Source organism: Antedon bifida, chromosome 4 (assembly GCF_963402885.1).
Source record: "Antedon bifida chromosome 4, ecAntBifi1.1, whole genome shotgun sequence".
NCBI classification, from domain to species: domain Eukaryota; kingdom Metazoa; phylum Echinodermata; class Crinoidea; order Comatulida; family Antedonidae; genus Antedon; species Antedon bifida.
The window spans coordinates 22,635,637-22,660,892 of record NC_136229.1 but is presented as its reverse complement, the minus strand read 5'-3'; the positions used below and the strand labels follow the sequence as shown (position 1 = coordinate 22,660,892).

General features: G+C 31.2%; 1 protein-coding gene across 3 annotated transcripts in view; it reads right to left on the bottom strand.

Annotated features, from left to right (window-relative positions):
• LOC144839771 (lipase maturation factor 1-like) overlaps positions 1 to 21,978 on the bottom strand; it is an 80,229-nt gene extending 58,251 nt beyond the window's left edge. The window contains exons 1-3 of one of the 3 annotated variants that reach the window (XM_078695256.1): positions 21,963 to 21,978; positions 19,879 to 19,921; positions 12,141 to 12,209 (exon numbers count right to left, since the gene is read on the bottom strand). The gene's annotated coding sequence lies outside the window, so the exon portion shown is untranslated. Of the gene's footprint in view, positions 1 to 5,014; positions 5,119 to 12,140; positions 12,210 to 19,878; positions 19,922 to 21,672; positions 21,816 to 21,962 lie in introns of those variants that run through there. The other 2 variants (XM_078695255.1, XM_078695257.1) reach the window with 2 other exon arrangements.
• Positions 21,979 to 25,256: the final 3,278 nt, after the last annotated feature.

Here is a 25,256-nt window from a genome sequence, read left to right as displayed (position 1 = left end):
AGCATATTTTTATGGAAATGTCAATCATCTATGGACTGATGTCATGCTACTAGCAGCCGTATGGAATTATTTCTTGGAAATAATTAATATTATGGTCTCATGCAAGTGGAATTCATAAACCTGGATCTGGCATCATCACAATCGCATCATATCTCATTACAATGACTAGATCTGATGTTTACTACACAGAGTTTGTTATTAATTTGTAGTGATAGAGGTGACAGAAAGATAGAAGATAGCTATCAAAATCCTTACAAAACACAAATTATTGTGAGAAAAATGTCTTTCTTTCATGAAATTATTTCTCCAAAGTAGAGAAGCAAAAAGCTACAGTATATAAAACCAACTCACTGCTTCACATTTATAAAATTGTATAGCAAAAAATTGCAATACAATTGCACATGTTTCCTATAGGCTTTGTTTCTGCAACCAATACAAAATTATCAGTTAATTTTTTAAACCAATAAAGTGTCATTATCAAACAACCAGATGCCCAACGAAAATTATTGCATTTATTCGATAATTATCCGATTTGAGTGAGATAATTATGAGTTAATTTTTCTCGAGTGGAATCGGTTAACCCCTGTTTCCACAGGCAGTTTATCGGTTAATTTGTATCAGAATTAAGTTTGATTTGCTAAATAAAATATTACAAAATGTCTTTGTCCTGATATTTATTACCGTACAGAGGTTGTTATATATATACAGTTGTCTAAGATTTTTTTTTCCTCAAAAATCACTTCATCATTATTTATAAGACTTGGTCTTTGTCCTCAGATATTTACTACTGTACAGAGATTGTTATATATACAGTTATCCAGGATTTTTAAAAAAATCAATTATATCATCATTTATAAGACCCTGGATAGTAAAGATCTAGACTATAATCTGTTGGATCGGAAGTCACCCTTTGTCAACATAAACTTACTAAATCCACAATATTTTTAATATTTATTATATGATTATCAAAAAGGTATTATTTGCTGTGTCATAATGTGAAAATAAATCAAACTTTTATGGAATAATTTGGTCTGGCCTACTACAGAACTGCCTTGTATCCATGCACCATGATAAGTTCATAAAGTTATCATGGTAAGCGATCAATGATAATGTTGTAGTTGGAAACTATACATTACATTGGCGGTAAGGTTCCAGGAATTTAAAATAGGGGTGGGGAGGAGGAAGGCCTAAAAATTGTAAAAAAGAAGTGCTGAACTGAACCTCATGTCCTATCTTTTCCATTTTCCATCCGTCTATGCATTATTAAAAATATTGGTACTGGTGGTGCAGGTATAAGGAATTGAATTTTGTGAGAAAATACAACAAAAATGATTTAAAAAACAAAATTGCCTCTGATTATAATCGGTAATGTCTGTTATGTTTCATTTTCCATCCGTCTATGCATCATTAACAATATTGGTACTGATGGTGCAGGTATAAGGATTTGAATTTTGTGAAAAAATACAACAAAAATTATTTCTTAACGAAATTGCCTCTGATTATAATCGGTAATGTCTGTTATGTTGTTTATGTAAGCCACAAAAGAGTGGTTTTGAAAAACACATATTATAGAGAAAAACCAAGAAAATTTACAACCAGTCTGTTGGAAAAGTGCTACAGTAGATTAAAAAAACACAAATGACTGACATCATTTTTGACAGTCCTTTTGTCTAAAGCAATTATAAAATGTAATTTATGGTTTAAACAATAAAAACAACTTTTTTTTTTATTGAGGTTATAAACTGTTTTAGAAGTACCATTGTTCAACAAATTAAAACACATGTTTGTTTTCAATATGGAACAATTTAAATTTTGATGTTTACTCAATGAATATATGTAATATACATTAACAATGTGTTTTGAATGACTATAGATTTACTGTTTGTACACTGGAGACTTGATGCTATATTTCACCTGGTTTAATAATAAATATACACAGAAGACTTGTACTTGTGGATTGAGAAATAGTGGCAAAATGGGTTTCCTAGGTCCCTATACTAAAGGTACCAAAGCCCGACACTTGAAGCATTTTTTAAAGTCTATGCACAGATCTTAAGACAGGAAAGATTTTTTTGGACAATTGTATGCTTATGTAGTTTATTTATTCAACCATATTTCAAGATTGATGATTTTGAGGGGCTCTAAATGAGATGAAGGTACTAAGTGTAGGTTTTTGAAATTTCACAATATTAATGTAAGCAACTTAAAGTAGAACCTGCCATTGGAATTAATTATATCGCTATACAGTATTATATGCCTGGTAAAGTCAAAACACAATTGTCCTGACTATGTGTTTGATCCAAAAAATGTCCGGAGTAATAATGTAAATCGCTTAGAAGCATTGTGCTATATATTATTATTATTATATAGATGCACCAGCTATACCAGCGGACCAGGTGATCTAGAAAAGGGCTGGAATAGAGAATATTAAAAATTCCCAAATGGCTGTAGGAACCATGCCAAATTAAATAGATACTTGATCCTGTAGCAAACTCTACCTGCCACAATCTGCAACCATTAAATCAAAGTTATGATACATTTTGATCTTATTGCATCTAAGTGGAGCCAAATGTTTCACAATGCAAATGTCATCATCATCTTCCTATACTGTGCAGTCATTTGAGTAAAGTCGCACAGGAGCTTGTCACATTCATGCAGCTAGGCTTCCTAATTTTCCTTAAATTTTGTGCTCCACACGTTTTATATTATTATTATTATTACAAATAATATTTTTTTTTTGTTTAAAGATAATTTCATATTTCTAATATATGTCAACATAAGGGATACGATATTTTAATCCCTCTAGTGATGTTGTCTCCACAGCCTCTTGGGATAGTTTCAGTATATAGGCGTTTGAGAAAGAGGGAGGTTGTGGCAACCAATTTTATTTCTCTATCCTACTGATCCATCCTCTTTTTTTATAATACAGTATTGTCATTTGAAAGTTTTTAATTGTATCTAAAGTTTTAATTTTTTCTTATTCTTCCATGTGATGGGAATGAGGATACAGATAGGAATAACAGTGGAATGAATGCTGCTAATGTCAATATATTTGTATAGCTCATTCCACAAACAATGTCTCAATGCGCTGTGGACTTAGATAATACTTTTCAATTACATGCTTCTCCCCTAAAGTCATGTCGGTGCTACCAACTACGGTACTATTTCTTCTGTTAAAAATAAAAACACACCTCTCTTCCAAATCTTCCTCTCCCTCCTTGAGATATTTTGTGAGATATGTTTCCTTCACTATTACTCAGCTGCTTATTAACAAGTAGTTATTCATACCATTAGATTTGTGCCTATATAAAAGTATCCGGTCAGGACCAGGAACAAAATAATGAAAAAAATGGTTTATTATACTAAGCAGTGCAATATGACCATAATTGACCCCTGCCAACTGCTTCAATTAGTAAATTCAAAACTTAAATGTTTTTATTTATGAGTATGACATGGGATTGATATGGCATTTAGCAAAAAACAAGTAACTAAACAATATGAATATGATGTGTACTGTATGTTTGGAATATATAGCTTCTTTGTTATAATTTTACATAATTTGATGAATTATTGTAAAACTTTATTTGCAAGGCCTTTTCCCTAAATTATGTGTCTGAATAAAGAAAGAAATTGATAGTTGGATGAAATGAAGCATTGCAAGAATGACACAATATAAAGGCATTAATGGAAATACAATACGAGTTAAAGCATTATATCATTTTATGTAAGTATATTAGAACATTGATTCTTTGTATATATTGGATTTTATTATAACTTGAAGAATACAATTTAATTGCGAGGACTAAAATATGAGTGTGAACAAATGTATACAAAATTGTACATAGACAACACACTTCTCTGAGCAGTTTGTTTTTTAATCCAAGAAGGAACAACGTTTAACGTAACCAACCAACGTTGATGGTCAGAGTTACGTGCTTAGTCAACATGTTAGAATAAGCATCAATAACATCTTTCTGCAAATCACAGTTAAGTCTGTAACTAAATACCTGTATACATGCAAATACATGATGGTATCTAGGTAACCGCACATTAGTGGTAAAAAGTTGGTTTCACAACAAACTGGTAGGACTAATAGTCTTAATTTAATTATGTTTCTTAATCATTTTTATACTGAATATCTTCTGATCATAACAGAAGTGTTTCCAACAAATATTACCATATTATGTCCAAGTAAATTCCCATGCTTGAGAATAATCCCAACCACTAATTAAGGCTAAATGTCGGACACAACAAATATGGTAAATCCAATATTAATGAAATCAGAGTCTAATCCCAACCCTCATTTTCAACATATTTCATACCCATGGCCCATAGGAGTGAGCAGGTAATACAGTGGAACCATAATTACGTAGCCATAACATCAGAAAGGGTTTTGAGGCTCACTCGCTCCATGGTTCTGGTGGTAGAATGAGTTTTCTCAGATAAGGACTATAAACCATAGGTCCAGTGTAAACATCTAGCTCATGTGCACTTTAAAGAAACTAGTACATCTTTCGAGACGAGTAAGGGGTTACTAGTACATCACAGCCAGTGACCATAACAGGGCCCTCTGGTATAAATAATAACAATACAATATATATATAATATAACAACAATAACAGGACTATACCCGGCTATATACAAATTATTAATTAACATTACAGCCAGTGACCATAACAGGGCCCTCTGGTATAAATAATAACAATACAATATATATATAATATAACAACAATAACAGGACTATACCCGGCTATATACAAATTATTAATTAACATTTCCAATCAATTTGGTTTATGCAAACTAACATGTGTGTATCAAAAACGTGTCAATATTATTGAATGACGGTTTTCACAAAGAACAACATAGGCCATGCAAATATAAATATTCAAATTTGATATGCAAATTTTATGTTGGAACATTTCACTTAGTTTGTGAACTTCCAACATTAAAATGGTTCACATAATTGTTACTCATAATTCATGTTTGAAAATGTGCCAGAAACTACATAGCTAACATGATTCCATGTTTTATGGTGGAGACTGTCAGGAGACACTTGATCACATCTACACACATGGTTCACCTCGTTACTTTTTCCATAGGCCGACCAGGGAATTCTGGTTAACCAGTTTGTGAAAAAGAAAAAATATAGTAATTCTATATAATAATAATTCATTAAGATAAGATTTCTTTGTTGAGCAAATCTTAAATTTACAAGTCAAAGTATTTTTGCTTGATAATATTTTCTTAAATTTTTAAAAATTACATGACAATTTATATATTAATACAGTTACTCTTCTTGTAGCCGTCTTCTACTGAAGACACATGGCCGTCATTAACGGATACGTAGTATCAGTACTTGGCTTTCTAAAGAATACAGTTAGCCTATAACGGAAGGACTGAAACCATTAGACTGCACTATATGCACATACCCCTTTCTCACAAAAGTCTCTAGTTGTTTCTTTTCACATTGTTAATATTCCTTTCAAGTGCAACCAGTACCTGTTTTGATTTTTGTTCGACGTTTTGCCATTTTCCCCCCTTTTTTCAAATGTTAAGCCGAATCGACGCCTAAACCGAGACTACCCATTGTCTTATCTTTGTCTTGAAATTTTTAACATACATTTTTACCTACATTACATTTTTTTAACAGTTTTAATTACTGTAGTATCACTAGTTTTAATTGTCATAGATCGTTATGGTATTTTCTCTTATTATGGTTTTATACATGTATGTACTGTGCCTATGAACAATCATTGATTGGATATGGTTCATTATAAATGATTTTATTATTATTATGACAATAAAATAAGAAACAAGACATAATACCTTTGTCAAATCATCTTACAAGTAACAATTTTCGTTGTCCTTGGCTTTCTAAAGAAAACCAAGAAGGGTGTGGAAGCAGCCAATTAATTAGCCGATTCAGAAGATGTTGAAATTTCATTCAACTTTGATTGCGTGAGAATATTTTGTTACACACTTTTGTGAGTGAAATTATTCTATTCGCAGTCTAACAAAACGATGGCTCAAGTTTTCAAAAGAATTAGCAGATAAATGATCTCCAAGTCATGCATCATAGAACGATTTGAAATTGATACAATTTGGCAGAATATTACGCTTCATTGAATATTGGTGGTGCTAAGCATGTACAGTTATATCAACCGGGATGAACACGAAAGCACTTTCAGTCTCTGGCTTGACCTAACCCTCTAACCTTCTTAAAAGGAAAGATGCACATGATGGGTGAATCAAATTTACCAGCCTTTACCACTGTGTTTGAACTAGCTCTTTCTTAACCAAAACTGGAAGTAGCCTGCCCTCTAAACATGTCCAAACACACCTGGTAAAACATACATGCTTCCTCAGGTGCAGTAAAATGTTGGCAAGTTTCCCAGACCAAGTAATACTATTAGTAAGGTGGAAAATTTCCCATCAAAGTACTTCCTAAAATCATTCCTCTAAAAACGTTATACACATAAAATTTTAAAAAATGTATTTGAGATGGTGTAAACAAAAACTGATAGGATAGCAACAGAAAAATCAAAACTCACAGAAAAATGAAAAATTTAATTCACTATGAATGGAGGTCTACTACTAGTACCATCAATTATAATTTATTAAGTATTGCTTACATTTTAATTGTGACTAGATACTGGGATATTCACTTTACTGAAATAGTATGCACAAAATATATATATATATAAATATATAATATAATATTAATAAATAGTACAATGAATTCCTGTAATTTTAAAGAGAATGTCCTAATCTAAAACACATGTACATAGTATATGACCAAATATGAAATGTATACACTTTATTGCCTGGAATAAATCTTCCAAAGTTTAGGTTATTTTAAGTCAACATACTTAACTGGAAATTCAAATCCATCGGGGGTATTGAAAGGATCAGTACAAGCAATTTTTCATTATTTTTTTTTAGCATTTTTAGCATTGGTACTCACACCAGGTAAGTACAAACTAAACCGACAATGGTGGAACAATGAAGAATAAAGGAACCGGCTCAATTATCAATACAAAAGTCACCTGAATACAAATAAGAGTATCTATACAGATACAAGCCTGATCAACGTACGTTTTATTGTTAACAAACTGAAAAGCTAAATGCATGCTTTTAAGTTTTACCGCTTAAGTTGTTTCTACCAGGTTTGGTTCTGATTTCAAAGGCACCGCTGACTTCATAATACTTATTAATGGACAATATAAACTCTGTCGGTAACAAATCGGACAACAAGTAGGGATGATTTCAATCTTATCTTATAACACACAGGTACATGGGAAATTTTGTCTTTGTAAACTCACAAGATTCTAATAAATTAAATCTGTGTTTAAATCTTGATAATAATCAATAAAAAGATAGTTATTTGGTTTTTTTAAAATTCTTCTTTTTGTATGTATTTCTACATAAAACAGTTTCCCACCATTTATAAATATTTTAAACAATCAAATATTACCACAATAATGTGTTGATAACGATCGTTTTTTTAATTATTTTTAATGAATTTCCTTAAAGATGTATTGTCCCCCAAAATCATGAAAAAGAAAGATTTTTAAAATCGGACTTTGAATAGGCCATTTTGCAGTTTTATTGAAGTTGTTCACTTCCATAAGAAAAAAAACGAGGGAAAAAAAAAAATTATTTCACCTATAAAAAGACAAAATAAACAGTTAAATTACCCAAAAACTCATTGTCTTCCAGACAATTTGACCATTTTTTGCTTTAAATTACATTTTTCTCAGGTAAATACATTTTTTTCAGACCCAATTTTTTGTGAGAGTGAATAACTATTATGTGACATTAAAATAACATATTCAACAAAAAAATTTAAAAAAATATTTTTTTAGGGGGACAATATATCTTTAACTATCTGTTTATTAACTTTCCCACAAATTAAACTGCCCACAGGATTTATAATATAAACCTATAGGATATTTATATTTTCTAATTTAGACCTATGAACTTCAATCATTTATTTCATTTCATTTCATTTATTTATTTGACCAACAAAACATAATATACAATGTACAAAGATGAATTGGTCAGGGACTGCTAAAGTAATACGATTACTGTAGCTACAAGAGTCAGCAGTCCCATGTAACTACAGTCCCATGAATAACATAAAGCTCTGTCTACACTATCAAACTTTATGGGACAAACAAAATGAGTTTGATAGTGTAGACAGAGCTTAAAAAAACAAAATTACTAAACAGCAACTCCAATATAAAATGTTTATTTACTATATTGTATTAAAATTATTATGATACCAGCAAAATATGATAATGTAAAATAACTTGTTTTGATTGGCTGTGAGTGGATAGGTATGAGAGGAAGAGGAAAGAAAGAGGAAATGGAAATAAAACCGCAGTCACCTGATCTTCATAAATGTTTAAAGGGACATAAATGTTTCAAAAGGTATGGGCAGATCAATCAATTATTTAAAATACCATAATTTCAAAAAATCAACTGCTCAATTTTCATATCGTTACAGACCTTCACTTAAAAGGAGCATGATCGCTCCGTGCTCCTTAGTTTAAAAAACATTTATTTTTTAAATCGAGCTCAGTGAAAATTTGACGGGAGCTATCGAGTGCTCTCCTCTTATTTCTTTAATTGAAGGTCTGTCGTTAGTGACGCCACAATGTGACACTAACTGTGTAGTGGTTTGACATAAACATGCATCTTGTAGAGATGTATTTTGCATGCATTTTGGTTGGTTCCACAGAACACATAATTTTAACTTTCATTTAGATGTTTTAGGTACACGTTTGTACTGTAAGGCTAGAGAATTCAGCTATTAGAAGATGTAATTTAATTGTAATCTTGTTAATAAACATTCCACATGCGTAGTCACTTGTAGTCTGTAGTCAGGTTAGTGTTGCTTCTTGACATCACCAACGATTGTTATAGGTCTATTTAATATACCGTATTATGTATTAAAAAGTCACTATGAGCCTACCCAGCACTGTAAAGCTCTATCTATCAAAACTAGTTTGACAAAAAAAGTGTGATGTGCCCAAATATGGTATTGATATGACATCATCATGTCTATATATAGGCACATCACATTTTTTTGTCACATAAAGTTTGATTGAGAATTTAGTATATATGCGCATTTTTATGCCTTGGCAACCAAGCAAAGCAATGATCTAACACCATTGATGATCAATATGATAGGATTTAGTATATTAATATTAGGGTGAACGACCAGTAAGGTATTAGGTGAATAATAAGTGGATATCTATTTCTATAGCAGTCTATTCTTTATCGTTATTGTACGTATTCTTATTTAAACAAATGAAAATTTGAAAGGAGTCAAAGTGAATGGGTAAGGTACACATGATTGTGAGGTGGAGGATTACGCCTTTGTGTTTCTATATAGCAAATGAAACAGTCTTTTACAGTTTATAAAATCTTAACAATTCAACTTAACAACTCACACAAAGCACTAACTGAAATAATCAACAGTAATTCATTACTAGGCACTGTCCAAAAAAAAAAAGTAAGGTATCTCTGAGTATGTTTGTAGACATTGCAAAGACATCTAAAATTGAATTTCTATGTTGCATACCTATGGAGGTTAAATATAAAATGGTCTACGTGTATACTAAGTACCTACGTGAGTGCTAAGCATTCCAGAAAATACTTAAATCATTTGACACCAGTAAAAACATACCTTCATAAACTATATTTGAAAAACAACTTGTTGATAAGCATTTTTGATCATAATAATATACATTGTGTCAGCCAATTGTAATATGTAATATTTCATTTAGAAATAATACTATTATATATTTAATCGTTCAACCAAATTTTATGTTGTGAGATAAATCAAAATGTTGCAACCTGTCCTACATTTGTTTCTGGGGTTATGATGTGGTATTAGTGGTATGATGATGAAGTTTTTTTTTAAACTAAAAAGTCTGAATGTTATCAGGACAGAAGCAAGAATTTTGAAAAAAAGGGAAATTCAACTCGTAGTCTAGCATCTAATTTTGTGATATAAAAACAATATAAAGGGAGTATGCGGTTAAAATAAAAAGGGAATAAATAAATGTATGAAAGATGTGTGTAAATTTACTTTAAGGGACGGATCCAGGATATACGGGGAGAGCGCTAACAAAATATTAATAATCTGTAAAAAAAATAGATATTAAAAGTAGTTCATAATTTCATTTAAGTTTCAAAGGGGTTGGGGGAGGGGTGTTGAGTGTGTGCTTATATAGCTCTCTAGATCCACCCATGAGACTGTGTATTTTCTTTGTGCCCCCTTATTTTCTACAGTCATTAAATATGTATTTCTTCTTTGTTTAAGATATTCATCAATCTTTGTAAAGCACCAACATGGGTGGCAATATCTAAAGTAGTTCCCTCGGACAACAGTAATGAAAATAGTGGGTTGCAAAATTAATACTCCATGAGAAACTACAACATTGTGCTTCACATCATAAGCATCGTAAGGAAAGACAATAAATATATGTACACAAATGATGAGTTTGTATGTACAAACATGGCATACACCCACTTGAGATGATAGTGAAAGTGTCCGTAAATAAAACGATGACGTTAGTTAAAACATCAAACATTAGGTAAATGGGTAAGGAATGTTAAGGAGATTTTGACTGTTTATCATTTTAAAAGTAATACAAAGAAAATTAAATAAATGATACAGTCAACAATACACTGTATTTAAATATAGTAACTCATGTTTAAAAGTTAACTTGTCATCGATTGGCAATACACATTAGAAAGCATATCAAATTGTCGGTTTGGAGGGCCAAAATGGATATTATTTAGTATACCACCATGGCATACTGAAACATACATACTATACCCACTGTATCTGATTCACAACCACCAATACATCAAGAACTTTATATGATTATTCAACGCCCACCAAACAAAATTAACTGTATCTTAATAGTGACAAAGTTGTCTTGAAACATAAGTTAAAATTACTGGTTTACAATCGAAGAACTATATAATTATCAATAATTTCGTCTTAGTGTAAATTAACTATCAATAAGAAAATAGACGAAATATTGATTTTGTAGAAGTAGAAATGGTTTTCTATAGTCTATTTTGATGCATACTCAGTTAAACTCAATCTGCTTGGCATTAGTTCAATTAATACCAGTCTTTAATTTAGGATTACTACTTAATCCTTAATGGTTTAAGTAAAGTTCAATGAATTATCACAATTCATTTGGGAATTAAGATCCATATACAAGATATGCTAATAAAAAAAACAGTGCATGTAAAATACCATAACTTTCACACATTGTTAAAGTACAATATAAAAAATAAGAAGTGATAAAGAAAGGGAGGAGATTAGATTTCTTTCAATGAAAAGTGAAACAGAATTATTTCAGAATTGCTGCATTTATTTGTATTCACACTGATAACATCAGGGTTTTTAGGGAGGGATTGAATTTTATAATGACTTGCCTTGGTCTTGCCATGGAGGCTCAGCTATAAAAATAGTGCGCTACTGGCTGGCCAGCAATGGGCAACTAGGCTGCACACTCAGCACTGGCTTGGTTTCATGAACTGACCAATTTTGGGAATATGGGTGTCTATCAACTAACAGGAAACTTTTCCCACCCCAAGACATCTGGAACTTAATAATCAAAGCAACAAATCGAAACAGTATGGTAAAGTAAAAATTAACCCCCACTTCCCCTCCTGTTCTGTTCTTAAACTTGTACATGGATAAACATAAGTTCAACAAAAGTTTAAAGATTGTCCCCCTAAATATATATATATATAATAATATATTATATCACATAATATTTATTCACTTTGACCAAAAATGTGATTTAAAAAAGTTATTTACCTGAAAAAGTGTAATTTAAAGCAAAAAATAGTAAAATTGTCTTTGGTTAAGTTTATCTGTTTATTTTCTTTCTACAGAAGTAAAAACTTTATTAAATATTCAAAATGGCATATTCAAAGTCTGATTTTATTCATCTTCATTTTTTGTTTTTGAGAGACAATATATCTTTAATAAAATATTTTTCAGATACTATATTTGATGTACATTGTGTAATGTAGAGTCTTGATAATTAATTTCCTAGAATACTTTATTTTTTTAAATTGTAAAAAGCAATCAATAAGCATACCTAAACGATGAGATCACCGTCTATATGTAACTTGGGATTTTTCTCCATTCAACTGTCGAAGTTGTTTGTCTGAAAGAAAAGTTATCAACAATCAAGTATAACAACAGAAATAAAGAATTAAATCTTTATCTTCAATGCAATCTCTAGTGACATTGATATATAATTACTTTACAGGGAAATAATAATAAACCAAGTAAACATAGCCAATTCATAAGCTGTTCTAATTTAATTACAAAAGAAAGAATATTAAAGGGGTAGTGCATTGGAGTACCAGGCTTCTATAGTTAATAGCTTTTATAATACTTAAAGCTCTCTCTACACTCTCAAACTTGTTTGACAAAAATATGACATCATTATGTCCATATATGGGCACATGACATTTTTTTGTTTTCACTGGTTGGAGGTACACACCTAATTGGTGACAGTGGCTTAGGCTGCTTTTGTGCTTTCCTGGCAGCTAGTGACTATGATTTTATATTTTATTCTTACGTCGTGTTTGTTTAATTTGTTGATTTGTGTTATATTTTGTAAAATGTATCTTTTGCCTGAATAAATAATAATAATAATAATGATAGTGACTTATTAGTGTAGATAGAGCTTTAAATTAAATATATATATTCATGTCATAGGCCCTGTTTCTGCTGCCAACTAAATACCGTATATTATACGGTATTTTTTGAATACCGTATATATACGGTATATTTTTGGCAGCAGAAACTGCGCTCATAAAAAATATACCGTATTTTGTATACCGTATTTTCCCCACAAAATTTGTGGATAAAATACGGTATTTACAAATTTATACCGTATTTTTTGTACCCGTTTCTGCTGCCAATAAAAAATACCGTATTTTTTTTTTACATGACAAAAGGTCACCATTCGTGTTTTTATTGTCTGTCGCTGTTAGCTGCTTTACACACATGTATAGATATATTCGGCGAAAATGTGGAGCGAATACGTCACAGTTTTACTAAATAAATGTGTGTGGGGAAGCTAAAATGTCTGACCAACTAAAAGGTAATAAAAGGGACAACCACATTTATAAAGACATTTCTAAAAAAATAAAGCAGGAGTATGGAATAAACTTGTCTCCAAAGCAAGTAAACTCAAAGCTGAAGAGCCTGCGAAAGCAGTACAACATTGCAAAATACAATAACTCGGGGAGGGAACGAATTAATTGTCCCCATTACGATGTTTTCTGTGCTCTCACAACATCTCTATCACTAGGGCTAGGCTGTTGAAAGTGAGACGTAAAACTTCCTTTATTGCGACTTTTAATTATCGATCAAATAAATGAATGGCAATTTGGGTAAAAAAGATGAAATTTAACACGACCACCCAAGAAGTATTGTTAGCAGAAACGGGGTACTAAAAAATACGGTATAAAAAATACCGTATTTTATACCGTATTTTTATACCGTATTTTGAGCAGTTGCAGCAGAAACAGGCCCATAGACTAGTGGCAATTGGTAAACAAATGATGGTATATTTGGTATTAAACAGTACATCCATGAAATAGAGTATAGTACAGACAAAACACATAAATAAGGAGGGAAAATAATAAAACATACAAGATTAAACAATATGTATTGCAGAAAGAAAGGTAAACAAATTAGGTATAGGTAACAAGACAAAACAATCTTCCTCTTCCTCCAACCAAATTTTGTTCAAACACTATTAATAAATATAAATGTATAACAAGAAAAATGTAAATTGTAACATTATTTATACACAAACTTGTATGTCAGAATATGGAAAAAACTGTACTGCAATTCAATACAAATAAATTGTTTACAATTTAACACCCAGAAAAAATTGAAAAACTCATCTACTAAACTGTACTTATTGATGAATTATTTACTTAAGAACCTCTGGGCATAAGTAACAAAATATTTACTTAGTTTTTTTTATATCTGACTTTTATTTAAAATGTCTTAGAAAGTCACACAAGTGGAACAAACATGAAGTTGACTTTGGTTCTTGATTTCAAAGTTAATTAAGTGCACTGACTTTAAATAATGAAAGATATTTTCACGCACACTTAATTTCAGCAATCTTTTAATTTTAGTAGTAGGCCACACAATTAGAATGCTGTAAAATACACGTATGTATATATTTCAATTCTTAATAATTATTCATACTAAATAAATGATATTGTCAAGTTTATTAATTTAACAATTAGTGAAAAAATAATTTCAATAAAAATGCTGTAAGCTTATTGACATGTCAACTGTTTTTAGATACATTTCATATAATTATTATGAATGAAAGAAATAAAATATTAGGTCCTATTCTCCATCTCCTCCAAAGACTAGAGGTTCACAAAAGCACAAATAAATGTTGTCTACTGGCTCTTCCAAGGGTTTATGGGTAGGCTACTGTTAGTAGGCAAAGAGTCATAGTGTAGTAGTTAAAGTTTAAAACCTGGGAAAAGTGGTACCTCAAATTGATTTTGCTGGATGTGGACATTTTAGGGTAATAACACATATAAAATGAACAAAAATTCATCTTGGGGAAAATTAACAATCTAAACAAAATAGCCAGAATTAAGAACATTTAAACCAACTTTCTACACTTATTTTTTAGGATTACATTCTAAATCTGATATAGAATTAAATATGCTTCAATCATTTGAAAAGAAATATATTTTTGATGAGTTAATGCCCTGAGATTCACACCACTGGATTGATCTTGTCTGAGTTTAAAGTGTGGTTAATATTCTATCTAGTTTAAGTCACCCTAACAAATCACTACAATAAGAAGGATAACTTTAAACTGTATGTCCATCTTGGCCACTTCCCTTTTATAGTATCCAGTACTTTAAAGGATTTAAAATGTCTGATAGGAATATAATAAAACGGTTTAAATGGTAATTACCACAAATTGACATTTAATTATTTTTCATTTTTCTTTCAAATTATGGGCATGCCATAAACGATGAGATCATCGTCCACACAGATGGATAAATAATAAATCAGTCCTGTTATTATTATCATGGTAAGGTAAAAAGTTGTAGCCTCAGTATGAACATGGAGGTATAATAATAATTTTTATACCTCCATGGTATGAATGAACTTGTAATGGTTAAAATGCATGTCTGAAATGTAGATATCGCCAGATAAACTTCTCTTTTTTCTGGTTCCGGTATGAAAGGAGATATCATTCATACAAATGAATGGATAAAATAATAAATCCATAATACTGTTATTATTACAGTATTCTAAACAAATTTGTACCCTTGGTATAAATGAGTTATAATGATTAAAATGCATGTCTGAAAATTAGATATTCCCAGACTTTTCTCATTTTCTGGTTCCGGTGTGAAAAAAAGCAAAAATTGGAATGTTGAATTGTGAAATATTAAGGGAAAATAGCATAATGTCTTGGGGTCTTAGGTGATAGCATGAACCGTAGAAGTGTTATATTTCTGGCTTGATAACACGCTATGCTTTTTAGGTATGTCATGTTATGGAATTGTAAAGGCAAATAAATCAACTTAAACTTCAGTTTAAAACATGAAAGTGTTGACAGAGACGTAGTTCTGCGATTTTAAGAAAAATTGCATATAAAGATCATCAAGAACAAAAAACTATTTCGTTGATAAGGATTAATTTGAATGTGTAATACTGTTATACTGTTATAGTTATAATATTATACAAAGTATATGTTAAAGAAATTAAATTCAAAGGCAATTTAATGGAAAATGGAGATTCAAATAAGATAAGCAAATATGTAAATCAAAACCATAAAATAAATCAGGCAGACATGCCAAGCTTTTGGAAAACTCCTTCCTATTTCCTTTGCTTTGTCAGGGCTAAATGTTAAAAAAAGGATTTATACAGTTGTCATAGGACATAGGGTTAGCACTTCATTTACTTTTTTTTTTTTGCAACATAATCCCCTCCTTACAGCCCTCCTCCCCCCCCCTTTGTTTTTCCCTACCTGGATCTAACATGGTCCCTTCCCTACACCTCCCGTTGTTTTATCCCTACCTGGATCTGGCATTCCCCACCCCTCCCCTCCCTTTCTTTTAAACTCCCCATTCCCCCTCCCCTCCCTTTGTTTTTCCCTACCTGGATCTAACACGGTCCCTCCCTATATCTCCCTTTGTTTTACCCCTACCTAGATCTGGCATTCCCCACCCCTCCCCTCCCTTTCTTTTAAACTCCCCATTCCCCCTCCCCTCCCTTTGTTTTCCCCTACCTGGATCTGCCTGTAGGCATGAAGGAAATAGTTACCTGTGAGTAAAGCTTTTAAAACAACAGGAAAATGAGTTGTAAATATTCTGAAGTAGTCATACACCACAAGTTGTAAACATCGTAAATTGCTTTTGACTCATATACTTGTAACCTTGGGACATAATGATGTAAATACAGTTTGTGGTCCATGGATGTTATGTAATGAACTTGAAGGTGGGTTTAATGAACAATGGATTGGGTTGGGCTATCCTTAAACATCACATTATTTGAAATCAAAGAGTAAACATTTAATATGTATTTATTATTATTTTATTATATTTATAAATTTAATTCAACTTTATTTTAACCACGGAGGCCCAGATCAACTTATTAGCTGGGGCTGTGCGCTTATAACCAGATCCCTGTGGGGACTGAAGTTCCTATTTTTGTGACATTTAAATAATTAATTACAGGTTTGATGATGTTCTCTGTACTTTTTTTGTTTCATCAATTGATTGATATTTTACTTGAATTTGTTATGATTACCTAATTTTATTGAAGGAAGAAATAAATGTTTAGTTGAATTGAATTGAATTGTACTGTTGGTAAGTGGCAAAGTTGGACGATAAAAGTGACACGATGCAGATTCAGGCTTAGCTTCTTGTTGGTCATAGGGCTGTAAAGAGCTCAGTCAATATTTCAAACACACATACGATCCTGCCAACACTTGTTTAAGGATGCCATTGCCAATAATTTAACTACATTTGTTATATTGTCAACATAATGATTAAGCATTGATTTTAAAGACTTCAGGAAACGCATAGAGTTGACAGGTACGCAATAATTTAAACAGTTTCTTAATGGCATAATTTATCAAGGTCTCAAATTCTATTATGTACACCACTGTATCCTTTTATGTGGTGATCACAGGACATATTCAAACTAAACATCCTGGAATTCATTCATTTCTATTGGTCTTCCAAGAAACATCATGTAATCTTCTACCAGATTTTAACCATCAATTACATACACAATTAATCCACTGGAGACAGGTTTGAGTGTCTAGACACTTTAAAACTGCAAATCACCTTCCCCATAACACCCCATCCCCTCTCTACTTTGGAAGTGGATGGATGGGGTGTGTTTTGGTTTTGTGGTTGTGGAACATTAATTCAATAACTGTATACTATAAATACTGTATACTATAAATACTGTACACTATAATATTGTACACTAATATTCACATTATAATAGAATCCCTATAAAGGGGACACATCCTCAGGTCCAAACAAAGTGTCCCCAGAATATGGGTTGGCCATAGTATAATTCATTCCACAGGCAATTGTTCTCTTAATAGGGGTGTCCTTATACTGTATATATATTGTTATACTGTATATATATTGTTATACAACTGTTACATTTTTTCATGGATGAAGTAGATGTGCGGAACTGAAACTAACAAAGTTTGTATCTCTGAGGAATAGGGTGTTATTGTTAGTTGAAGTTTAGTTTCATTGACATCACAAAACTAATGTAAAGATGTAACACATGTTGATCACAAGTCAGGTTTCAAATTATGCAATTTAAAAAAAAGAAATTATAAGAGATTATAGGAAAAAAGTACATTTTATAAAGGCAAATTCTAGTTCCTCTTCATCCCCTTCTTATTTTTTTTTTAAACTTGATAGAAATTGTTTGTTTGCTTAAAAGCTACAAAACACTCACTTATTAATTTTTTCGCACTGAAAATAAAGAAACAATGATTTGGCAACTAAGCATTGTTTTAGTATATCTGTATTTTGAACAAATAAAGGAGTTTTTATTACTTTTTTGATACTAGTCAAGTTTTAATAACTTTTTGTCTGAACAATTTGTTACAAAAAACATGAAGAATTGTCAGTGATGGTGGCCATCTCTCTAATTTCATTCAACATAGAATTCAACACCAAACTCAGTTTGGTCACTTATTACTTTATGCAATACAATATCTTCAGGTCAACTCGCCACAACAAATACAAGAGGGCAGTATACTCATTTTATCAATTTTAATACTGTTAAATTCCTATATTCACAGGTGTCTACAACATTATTGCATAATTGTTCAAAAAGGAACTCTCATTACTTCACGACAACTCCATAATTTTGTGTAACTCAAATAACACTTGAGTGTTTTACCAACATTTACATACATAAATTAAACATACCAGTTAATAAAAATGTTTTCTGACATGAAATGTTTTTATATATTACATAAAAATGCAGTAAACCCCTCCTTTGGGACATCCATATTCAAGGGAAACTTTGTTAGCTCATGAAGGTCTTCCAAGTGGTGTAATGCAGGAGAAGAGGCCCCTGATTTACTTTAGTGATCTAATGCTGGGTAGTTGCATTGCATAGCTCATGCTCTGGGGTCCTTTAAGCTCTCCCTTAACCAGTGAGCACTCATAGACGTTAACCCGCTGGAGGTTCTGCCAATACTGACATAGAAATAGTGTTTCTTTGGGAATGTATAACATAAACCATAGTCGTCAATCCTTGTAAATTTAGGAATGTTTAATATTTAATACAAGTATTTTTATGACTTCTATTATTAAAATCAACGTAAATTGACCACGCAAACATGACGCATTAACAGTGTAAAAATTAAATAATAATCGAGTCAACTTTGGGTTATTTTCTCATCATAATGTTACCTCAATGATTATAGAAAGGGGTTAGAGGACTAGGGTGAACATGACGCACATGTCTACCGAATTCCTCATGGGATTCTACACCTCTGCAACTGGTATATGTATCACACCAGCATAAGGCGTTTTAATACCAAAAACCATTAAACAAAAAAAAACTATGTTAGATTAATCATAAACTAGAACTCCCTAAACAACCTTCAAAAACTCAGGTAATAATCAATCAAATATGATAGCCACTCTCAAAGGAGATGAAGTAACCAAAAGAACATGTGGTAGGCATAATATGAAAACTAGCTTCCTCTACAATTTATATAGTCAAAACAGAAGTCATTAATCCTAAACTTGGCAATTCTGACATGTTCCATTCTTAACGTGTGATTAAGTCAGACTTACTGATGTAATATTGAGACAGAGGCTTTAAAGCAAACGGAATAAAGTTATCACTGTTTTATGGTAATGTATTGGATATGTATATTTATCTTTTTCTTGTAATAAAACACACCAAAATTATTTACAGATATGGTTTTTCGATTTCATTTCATTTCAAGGATCTCAAAGAAAAAGATGACAAGAACAACTACAAAGCAACAAAAACATTTCAGAAAAAATTGTTTTAAAGTATGAGTGTTATTAATAATTTGAAATTAGAAACCTTTTTAACTTTTTTTTTTCTAAAAATAAATATAGATTTAGCAGTTTTTAAACTGTCATTAAGTTTATTCCATTTTATGGTAATGTATTGAATATGATTTGAGAACGATGTACAGTATATGGTATATTTATCTTTTTCTTCAGATATCATTAGTACCGTAAAATGATGTGATATCGATTCATAAATAAACCTGTTGTGTAATTTATGCTTTTACTTACCATGGTTTAATAAGGAAGTTCTGTACATCATCCTGAAAGATAACTGAAAAATAATATAATTACATTTAATAGAATATTTAAATTCTCATATTAAAACAAGTTTTAGCTATTATGTGTTTTTGGTAAACTAACTTTGGGTAACGAGAAAAAGGTGCCAAGTGCACCTATGAATAAAAGTGAATGGAAGAAAAACTAATCATCAAGGAGGTGAATTTTATATTTAATGTTTTTTATCGTACTAATATTTGCCAATCTTTAAGATGAATTTCTAATGTTATTTTATTATGATAATGGACAAATAAAGCATTTCAATATTTAGTATTAAAAATCAAAATAAGACATGATATGTAGGCTAAAGTAAATTAGTTGTGCAACAGGTTCATTTATCCATCAATATTGCTGGAAAACGTTAAAAAAAATATTGTTTATTATAAATAGATGTGAATGTAAATTACAATCTTGTTACATAAAACCTATTAAATTTTTATCCTACACATTCTATTTCACTTTTTTTTTTCGGATATTCATGAGACCACTCAACAACTACCTGCTGTCATCTCCACTCCTAAACAGCTGCATAGCAACCTGTCCCATCCATAGCAACCACAGTTGAGTCATTAGGTGCAAGAAATTTGAGTAGTCCACTATGGTTGCAAGATTTTCATTTGATCAACAGTGTTTGTATAACTGTTTACTTCAAATTCTTACTACTACAACTAAGGGCAAGGGCTACGATTTCAAAACAAGTCGGTCATTTTGTGGTTTATGTTACATTGCGATCTTGTATAGAATATTCATGAATTAACGTCAACTTTAGAATCTTAAATACTTAATTACATTAGGGGCCACTTACTTATATCATTGAACATTCTCACATGTACTTCCTTTAACGTGCCCCTTTCCACTTCTATACAAGTTAAATCAATTTACAATTTGTGTTTCTCCAAGCAAAATGTTTTCTTCAAATTTGGATCATAATTTTAAGAATGATATTTGTATGTAAAGCCAGAAACAATGTATTACATGGTTTTTCATCAGCACCAAATTTTGGTGCAGGATTTTGGTAAACTAGATTTTAATCACATATGCAAAGTAACATTTCACATGATCAACTCAAGATTGGCAGGTCATATGTATGTGGTAGCTTAGCCAGTCATAATACAGGCCTAAGCATTACCATTATGGAGGTCATGGTTCGTAAAATATATAAACTCAAGAAAATGAAAATATTGGCAAACTTTTCTTTTTCGTTGTTTATTTCCTACAAAAACAAACATAAAAAACATGTGGGCCAATTTCACATGCAGGTGGGTGGTGGGAAGAGTGGAAACCACCTTTTCAAATAGGAAGGGGAAGGTGGTGGTGGAACACACACTGGTTATAACTGTTACCAACAAATACGTTTATAAAATTCTCTTTTTTAAATATTTATTCATGGAGTATTAGTATAAAGAAGATATTTTAAAAGGCGTAAACATTGTTATTAATGGATATAGGTCTAACATAACTTCTATGATTAATGACTGTATATTTATTTATCAATATCCTAGGCTAGTTGAAAGCGTCAGACCAGCAGACGTGCTGGACTCTGACCTTACCTGCTGAGGTGAGTTAGTTCGTGAGAGTGGTGCAAAAGTGAGTAGTGTGGGTGCTGAATTAATTTATAAAATATAGTTAAAACTGAAGAGATTATTATACATTTTTTATAAGAAACATAGTCTAGACACAATAATGTATAATAAAATTGGTGACAATTGTGAAAATATAAATGAAAATTGATCTTATTTTTCCTACCAAAATTCAAACTCAAATCGCCGTGCGCTAAATCTAAGTTGTCGTCTGATTGGGCGCAACACGTGACGTGAAAAACTTTGGTGATCTGTAGAGGGCGGCATAAGCAACAAATTTCAGATGCTGACAAATTCATGACTTCTGTTTTATATATGGGAGTATGATGGCCATGAGATAACGGAACGGTTTATTAGAAACAAAATTATCGCTACAAATAGCAAAGAAATAATATTACTCTATTTAATCAAATAAAAATGTTAGAACAATTAAATAAACAAAGTAAGCTTTCAAACCCTGCTGCTGACACCTCCTGACAAAAACAATATGTTTAATAGCGCCACCTAATAGCTAATAACGTTACTGTATTTATAGAGGGTGGTGTTGCGTTTTTTTAACTTGTCGAAAGCAAATTGCAGCAAGAATTTGGCATGTGGGAAACAATTTTAAAATATTGATATAAAGTTTGCGTGCGGTACACCACGTATATTACAAACTTTATATAACATTTGATTTTGCAAACCTTCAAACAATAATTTAAAAATACAATTTTTAACGTTAAAAATTGTATATCTTTTTGAATTTCAAATATTGAAATTTACTTTATTAGGCCTATGATAATATCTGCATGTTTTGCATAAGGGTTTTAGGGCTTAACAAAGAATAATGGCACCTGTAACCAAAGAACAACTAAACTATACGGTTACCCATAACATAACAATTAATAAATTATGAAAACTTAATTATAACTTCATATAGGCTAGGCTTACTATTGTGAAGTTTAATAACGAGAATTGTTTTAAGGCTGCAGATAAAACTACCAATAATTTACTGAGCCCGGCACGCGTCTTGTTCGAATAATGTACGCCTCCCTAATTCTTGTGTTATTATTAGAAAGTTATTCGGATGGTATAAAGTATACTTTACTTCCAAAAAGACATCGCGTTGGCCACCAATGGAATGCAACAGCGCTACAAAATCATACACAAATACGACCTCTCATACTCCGATCCGATGCCTAAAACACATTCAAACCATGTTTAAATGTTTCAGGCTAAAAAAGTTAACATCACCACGCCTTATATTAAATTTGATGAGGACATAATTGATTCCTACGATTTTATAAATGTATTAAATCAATCACCAACCGTTAAAACGCCGCACCCATTGGGCCTACTATGGATAAAGTAAGCCGATAAAGACAAATGAATGAATGAATGAATGAATAAACGAACGAACGAATGAATGATAATTTACTAAAGTACGGAGAAACTCAAACCATGGAGGTATAAAAATATTATATACTATTTTTATACCTCCATACTCAAACTGAATGATACCGGGTCTCTGGAAATTAATTAATTTTTAAACGGTTAAGATGAGAAAATCTGTAGAATGAAAAAAATCCGCCCATCGACTCTCGAACCCGAGTATAACAAACAAAATAAATTTACACTCTATTGTATACGATGTATACGCACATATTGCATGATAATATACCAAAAACTCGTGATCAAGTGGTGTTGTTACGTCCTAATCGCAGGTACCATAATTATGCCTAATATTAATAAATACGTTAAGTATAAATAGCAGTGATTATTGAAACAATCAATCAAATATCAAATTATTTGACATTTTTTGGAATCTGTTCACAGAAGTCCGTTCAGGGAATCGGTTATCGGACATTCAATTCAAATCGCTGGACGCTGCTTCTTAACAACGATATTTCATAGAATGTGACGACAACTAAAATCGTACCTGTCATAATATCTCACAAAACAGCATTTTATTGGCACACAAATTACCCCCAGGACGACAAAAATCCCGCTAATGGAGACTGTAACGTACAACGTTGGCATGGAAACACACAGCTGGAAGAATTAAGCACGAACTAGAATGGGTATAAATAATGTAATTCTCAATTAAAAACAACGACGTAATAATGTTAACATTATTAAAATTAATTAATTAATAGATGTATTATAAAGTATTATAAATCCTAAATTTGAGCGCTATTCTGCAAATTTGTTAAATATGCTCTAGTATTAGTAGGCCTATAGGCATCCTTTAATCGTCGAAATGTAAAGACGATCGTTTTCGAAAATGTGTCTTCCTTGGCACTGATATGATTAAAATACATTAATTATTAAATTAATTAAATATTAAAAATACTTATAGAATACATTTAAAGCTAAAAATAGTTAAAATACCGAATTAAAAATCTCTCCGTAAAATTAAAAGTGTGTATTGATTGTTAGATTTTTGCTTCAATTCAATTCTTCAATATTTGGATTATCATTCTGATATGATGTTACCTGGCATGCAATTACCATATAAAATACGGGTATACGAACATTTTTAATATTAAAAGTGTACCCGAATCGTCGTTCGGAAATGACCGGAGCAGCATGCGGTTGATTCTATTAATAGATTTTGTTACGGGACATCCTTGTGGTGATGCGATTATAAGTATGCTTCGTAGACGCTTAGGAACGCAGTTAGGCCCCCTCGAAGAATAATAGACCATTGATAAAGCATACTTTAACACACGCATTGCTGTATCCTTTTTTAAGCTGATAACATTTCTTATTTTAAAATGCCAATTTGTTATCTTTCCCAGCATTTAATATTCATTCTGTTTATTTTCTTAAAATCGGTTTATTATCTCGAATTAATCTTTTTTATTCTAAAAATACGATCGACGAGTAAATAATATTAATATCACACTAATATAACAGGCACGGTAGTAGTACTTTTGACTTGAAAATTGAAAAGTAAATATAGATCAGGTTATCATCTAAAATTGTAAGATAGTGGTGATTGTGTTATATAATATTGCATGCATTTTATTTTTAATATACTTGTCAAGTACCACTAAATGCATTTATCTACCTAACACGTGTATTTTTATGACTCAACACATACTAAAAATCATTGATGATACGTCACATACCTTTCAATCAATATAACATTATTCCAAATGAACATTGGTATAATCTCATCATATATACTTTCCACTTTGAAAATTAAATATCTCCTTAATTAACGATGTGATGATTGACATTTTGACGTCATCAATCAAAGTATTGCTGTCAGGCAAACCAACAGGTGTAAAGCACGCTATGACATGTAGGCCTAATCCAAAATGTTATCGAAAATAAATAATTCCACATATTTATTGAAATAGATCAGATTCACGAACATGTTATCTTCTTGATGATAATGATAATCGTGAAGTTAAATTTATAAACCAATTCTAAATCTCAAAACATCAGTAGTACGCGTCCCTCACAGATAACCATGGTGATTCCTCCATCATGTGGTAGCAAAATAATTCGAGTTGGCATAATATCCTTTTATGAATCTTCATTTCATCCGGGTATCTAGCATCCTTCAAAATTTGTCAACAAAAAGAATATATAAATCCACATTTTTTAAATCGCAATGATGAATTTTAAAAGTGCTGAATCTTTTCCATGATGAAAACGGAAAATGAACGATGTATAATGAACTCAATAGCGATCAACGAAGCGTGACTCAAAAACAAGGAATCTAAATTTTCTTAAATCCAACGACGAGTAGATAAAAAA